The sequence below is a fragment of the Malaclemys terrapin genome, chromosome 6 (genome assembly GCF_027887155.1).
Source record: "Malaclemys terrapin pileata isolate rMalTer1 chromosome 6, rMalTer1.hap1, whole genome shotgun sequence".
Classification (NCBI taxonomy): domain Eukaryota; kingdom Metazoa; phylum Chordata; order Testudines; family Emydidae; genus Malaclemys; species Malaclemys terrapin.
Window position 1 is genome coordinate 4,813,560 of NC_071510.1, and position 6,701 is coordinate 4,820,260.

The following is a 6,701-nucleotide window of genomic DNA, read 5'->3' on the forward strand; positions in this document are numbered from 1 at the left end:
CCAATAGTTTATTCAATTAAAAATGCAGTTTTGGTGTAACTGAAGCTATTTGTGAATTCAGGTCAAATTCAGGCCTTGTCTACACCTGCAGGTTGGAGCGCATTAAATCAGCCCCGGGCGCCCTAACTCCTGAGGTGTCCACACTGGCAAGGCACATAGAGCGTCCGGACTCCGCGGCTGGAGCACCCCTGGTAATCCACCTCCGTGAGTGGAGTAACGCTTGCTGCGCCCTGGCTGGAGCACCACGGCGCCAGTGTGGACGCCCTGGTCTGTTTAATGCGCTCTGATCAGCCTCCAGAAGTGTCCCACAATGCCTGTTCTAGCCACTCTGGTCATCACTTTGAACTCTACTGCCCTGCCCTCGGGTGACCAACTGTCAGACCCGCCCTTTAAATTCTCTCCAAATTTTGAAATTCCCCTTCCTGTTTGCTCAGCCAGGCATGGAGTGCTCTCAGCGCATCTTTCCAGGTGACCATTCCTCCACGTGCCAGGTGATCCCCAGTATGGAGCAATGGCCAGGTGCTGGACCTCATCAGTGGGGAGGAAGCTGTCCAATCCCAGCTGCGCTCCAGCTGTAGGAATTACGATACCTTCAGGCAGATATCAAGGGACATGATGGAAAGGGGCCATGACCGGAACGCAGTGCAGGGTTAAAGTGAAGGACTTGCGGAATGCCTACCGCAAAGCACGGGAGGCAAACCACCACTCCGATGCTGCCCCCACAACCTGCCGTTTCTACAAAGAGCTGGATGTGATACTTGGGGGCGACCCCACCTCCATTCCGAGTACCACCATGGACACTTCAGAGGCCGTTGCAGCCCAGAGTGCAACAAGGCAGGAGGAGGAAAGCAGGAGCAAGGGTGTGGAGGAGGAGGGGGGCCTAGAGCCAGAGGACAGCCTGGCATCCCTAGACGCATGCAGTCAGGAGCTGTTCTCAAGCCAGGAGGAAGATAGCCAGTCGCAGCGGACGGTGCTTGGGGAAGAACAAACAGCAGAGGAGGTGCCCGGTAAGTGGCTTTTATTTTGGGCAGGTAGTTGTTCAGTGCGGGCTGTTGGAGCGAGGAAGATTAAGGTTAGGGCTGCATTCATGCCTAGATGCGGAATAGGGCGTTGATGTGCTCTCTCACATTGCGGTAATCGGCCTCAGTGATCTCATCGAAGGTCTCATCCAGAAGCTGGGAAATCTGCTTGCGCAGGTTCCTTGGCAGAACTACTGTGCTCCTTGTCCCAGTCAGGCTAACATGTCCGCCCCACTGTGCCATGAGGGGCGGGGGGACCATTGCTGCACACAGGCAAGCGGCATATGGGCCAGGGCGGAAGCCGCCTTGTTGCAGAAGACCCTTCCTTGCTTCTCAGGTCACCCACAGCAGCGAGATATCTTCCAGGACTAACCCATCCTGTAGAAAATGTGGGGACAGTATTGAGTATAAGGGCCCCCTGCAGCTAGTGGCTCTCCCCAAGGCACAGGACCCCAGAGGATAGTACAGTCCAGGAACAATCAGTCCCCCACATCCCTGTGGTTACTCAAAATTTTGGGGCTCTTGTGGGTTATGTGCACTCTCCTTGGGACAGGCTGTTTGTGCTATTGTGTGCACTGTGCTTGTCTTTAAGTTCGGCCGAATCATTGCTCTGTCTGGTGTGAACAATGCTACCGCTGTTAAATATTGCATTTTGGCTTTACAGATGCAACCTTGAAATCCCAGCCGTCCTTGTTATCAACGGCCGAAAGGCTGCAAAGACTCAGGAAGCGGCCGCGAAAAAGCAAGGAGGACTTTCTGTGTGATGTCATGCAGCAGTCCCTTACTGAAAATCAAAAAGTACAGGAGTGGTGGGAGACTGAAAGGAGGCTCCACCAGCAGAGTGCGGATCACCAGCAACAAGCCACGGAGCAGCTCCTAAGCATCATGGAATGCCAAGCGGACTCGATGCAGGTGCTCTTAGCACTGCATACGAAGCAGATCCGTGCCCGCCTCCCCCCACAGCCCTTGTCCCAAAACTCTTTCCCTTGCGCCTCCTTGTCACTACCAACCCACCTTACCCGCTGCATTCATCCCCCATCACCATGCATTTTAGCCAGCCAGGAAGGCTGAATATGATAACAGGACATACGCAAATCTGTGATTGTCCCGTTCGCCACCCTGCCCCCTTCCCTCCTCCCACATAGCACAGATGTGTCATGCCACGTCTATTTCTCCAGCAGTTCTGTTTCTTTTAAATAAATGAGTTTTTTGGTTTTGGAAACATTCTTTATTGCATTAAGTAAAAGATAGCATAGCCCAGGAAAGCAACAGGCACTACTAGTCAATGCATCATATGTAGCAAATACAGATGCCTACTAGCATTGGAACCACTGCACTTCACTCCCATGCAGGGCACCAAACATTACTGGTGGCTTTCGGCATCAAATTGCTCCCTCAAGGCATCCCTAATCCTTACAGCCTTGCGCTGGGCCTCTCTAATAGCCCTGGTCTCTGGCTGTTCAAATTCAGCATCCAGGCGTTGAACCTCCGAGGTCCACGCCTGAATGAAGCCTTCACCCTTCCCTTCACAAAAGTTATGGCGGATACAGCACACAGCTATAACCATGGGGATGTTGTCATCGGCCAGGTCCAGCTTCCCATACAGAGAGCGCCAGCGGCCTTTTAAACAGACAAAACCACACTCAACAGTCATTCTGCACCGACTCAGCCTGTTGTTGAACTGCTCCTTGCTGCTGTCAAGGCTCCCTGTGTAGGGTTTCATGAGCCATGGCATGAAAGGGTAAGCGGGGTCTCCAAGGATCACAATGGGCATTTTGAGTTCCCCTACGGTGATCTTCTGGTCTGGGAAAAAAGTCCCAGCTTGCAGCTTCCTGAACAGGCCAGTGTGCCGAAAGATGCGTGGGTCGTGCACCTTTCCAGACCAGCCTGTGTTAATGTCTGTGAAATGCCCACGGTGATCCACAAGCACCTGGAGAACCATAGAGAAATACCCTTGCCGATTTATGTACTTGGAGGCTAGGTGGGCTGGTGCCAGAATTGGAATATGTGTCCCATCTATCACCCCTCCGCAGTTAGGGAAACCCATTTGTGCAAAGCCATCCACAATGTCACGCACATTGCCCAGAGTCACGGTTCTTCTGAGCAGGATGCGATTAATGGCCCTGCACACTTGCATCAACACGATTCCAACGGTCGACTTTCCCACTCCAAACTGGTTCGCAATCGATCAGTAGCTGTCTGGAGTTGCCAGCTTCCAGATTGCAATAGCTACCCACTTCTCCACCAGCAGGGCAGCTCTCAATCTCGTGTCCTTGTGCTTCAGGGTTGGGGCGAGCTCCTCACACTGTCCCATGAATGTGGCTTTCCTCATCCGAAAGTTTTGCAGCCACTGCTCGTCATCCCAGACTCGCATGACAATGTGATCCCACCACTCAGTGCTTGTTTCCCAAGCCCAGAAGAGGCGTTCCACGGTGGTGAGCATATCCGTGAATGCCACAAGCAATCTCGTGTCGTATGCATTATGCGAGTCGACATCATCGTCGGACTCATCGCTGTCACTTTGTAGCATAAGGAATAACTCGATTGCAATTTGTGACGTGCTGGTGAGACCCATCATCATATTCCTCAGCACTTCGGGATCCATTCCCACAGACCGAAAGGGAAGACAGAGCACGCAGTACAAAAACCGTTGAAAGATGGCGCCAAATGTGGACGGAAGCACAGGGATTGCTGGGATGCGAAGCGGATGCATCACGGGGCATTGGGACAGGATGCAGGATGCCCTGCGCCCTCCCTACCCCTTCCCACAAGCCACAGCACCAGAATGGGAAGAGGTGCTCTGTGGGATAGCTGCCCATAATGCACCGCTCCAAACGCCGCAAATATGGCCATGCCAGTACGCTTGCAGCTGACAGCGTGAACACACGGCAGGGCTTTCTCTGCTGCAGTCTCCGAGGGCTGGTTTAACATCTGCAAGTGTAGCCAAGCCCTCAGTGAATAGTTTCAGCCACATGCACAAGGGGAAAAAAAATCAAAAGTTTAAATCAATGTCAACTTTCCATTTTGAAACAATATTTCATTCTGAAATTTAGCTAGGTTTGTTTAAAAAAATTAAGGGCGAAAATCCCCTGAAAATATGACAACTCTCCACAACAAAACTTCAAGTCGAACAAAATGTTTTGTTCAAACCAAAACTGTATATTTTTTTCAGTTTGGCCAGTGAAGTGAAAAAACAATTATTCTCTCAGCTCTAGATGGATGGTCAGAGGCACAAATTTAGGAACCAGGGCTGGAGTCCTGAGATGAGCCATAAGAGAGGTTTGGTTTGAGGGATGGGATAAAGCTGACCTCACTCTTATTGTAGCTGACCCAGTTCTCCTTTCTTTATATGGGAGAGGCTGCATTGGCTGTTCTTATCAAACTTTTGCCATTTCATAGGAAAGTTACAGCAGGGCATGTCTCCCTAATCATAGAATATCAGGGTTGGAAGAGACCTCAGGAGGTCATCTAGTCCAACCCCCTGCTCAAAGCAGGACCAATTCCCAACTAATCCCACAGAAATGCTTATCTGACCCAGTAATGCTCTCCAGAATATTGCAAGAACAAAAGGAGACAAGAGATTTCCAAAGAAAAGGGTGGAAGGGAAGATGAGAGCGGGTGGGTCAGCTGGGCAAGTGAAATGGGAAGTAGAGGAAGGGCAGGAGAGAAGGAGCATTTGATGTGAATATCAGATGCAAGAGGAAGTGGTGACCTCTACATTTTTGTTGTAGTCCCTCTGTTGGATGTTTGTTTTTCCACCAGCACTAAGAGAATCTCACCAAATAAGAGCCAGGGGAGATTCTCCTGCCCATGTGTCATACTTCTCCTCCCCCCCATTGAAGGAACTCAGAGCTGCCAGCTTTCACTATAATTATGTAACCCTTCTGCCCATCTAAGTTGGCAGCAACAAGGGCCGGGTTCTGTATCTAGGGGTTCCGTTTCAATAACGCAATGCAAAACCGGCTTGAGCTCCCACCCAGTGACCTGGGACAATTACATACCACCCCCTGGGCGCCTCTAAGAGGCAATACTTCCCCTCTCGCAAGCACGGAGTCTGAGTGTAGCAGAAAATCTTTAATAACATGAGGTAAACGACATCAGCATTAAATTGGAAAAACACCACAAACAGGATTCATAACACAAACCATGAGCAAAAGACCCAACCCAGCAAATTGGGCCGTGTCCTTTCCCTTTGGTTCTTGAATCCAGCAACCCAAAAATCACCCAGAGTCCCCAAAGTCCAACACCCCCAAAGTCTCTTGGGTCCAGCAACCACCCAAAGTCCCAAAAGTCCAACAACCCCCAAAGTCTCTGTCCCTGGTCAGTGCAGCCCCAGAGTAATAGGGGGGCACGCAGCATGTTAAGGGGCACCTTACGTGATCCGAAGCCGACCGGCCGTCTCTCCGTGGGGTTCCGCCGCAGCCTCCACCACGACCCAGTCCACTTCCTGCCATCCCACAAACTGCTCTGCTCTATGAGCTGCTCCGCTCCACTCACCGACCTGTGAGCCGCTCCAGCCGTCCCCACAAATGGCTCCGCTCACCAACCTGTGAGCCGCTCCAGCCGTCCCCACAAACAGCTCCGCTTGCCATTCCTTGGGCCGCTCCAACTGTCCCCACAAGGATCCACACCGCTCACTGCTCCTCCAGCCATCCCCACAAACTGCTCCACCAGCCACTTAGCAATATAGCTTCAGGCTCCCCAACTAGTTAACACAGCACTCAGTGATCACAGCTCTTAATAACTTTAGCTCTTTTATGATTTCAGCACATAGTAGGGAAGCCCCAGTGCTGATGCACCATTGACCCAAAGTGAATTCAGCTCAGCAGCCTGTAATTAGACTCCTAATAGAATCAAAGCTAGCTCTAATATTCAACAGCAGGGAGAGAAGATGGTGCAATTGGTGTTTCAAGCCCTCAAAGGGGGCCCAGCCTATCAGGCACAAATACCAGTCCCCATCCACTCTCAATTCACTGGGTTGTGGAACCCATGTCCCTTGTCTAGCGAGTGCTACTTAGGTGATGGTGGGACCCTCTGTCATAAAACAGTTTCATTGTCCTTGATTCACATAATCAGGGTAACAACACTTTATTCCTCCTGCCCCAATAACAGAGAAACTGGGGATCCCACACCAGCCAAAGTAACCACTATCAGTTGCTGTTGTTTCATGCCAGGCGGGTGGGTGTGCCTATGCAAACAAGATCAGCCCCTGGAGTTCTTTTCCACCCTCGCCATAATTCACCACCAGATGTCAGGGTAGAGCTCATCCTGACTCTGCTTACATCTACATGAAGTCTCACAATATTTGGTGTAGTCTTAAAGCACCCAGGTCCTGGAGTAATGGATTAAGTGAGGCTCTGATACCAAAATTAATATGTAGCCCTCAGTGTTGCAGAGAAAAGCTCGTGAACATGACACTGAAAGACTTAAAATCTCAAACCCACGATTTTTAAAAAATGCACAATTTTAAGCCAATTTCATGAATTTTTGAGGTTCTCACTCTTGATTTCTGAATGTTTGGGACAGGCAATACTGAGAACTGAAATACCAGGAAAACCACAGGGCCAAATTCTGCCCTCTGATCCTATCCCTCTAGCATCTGAGCACTTCACTGTAGCATGAGTGGAAATGGATTTCAACCAACTTGGAGAAATAGTAGACAAGGTCCCACAGAGAGACCAA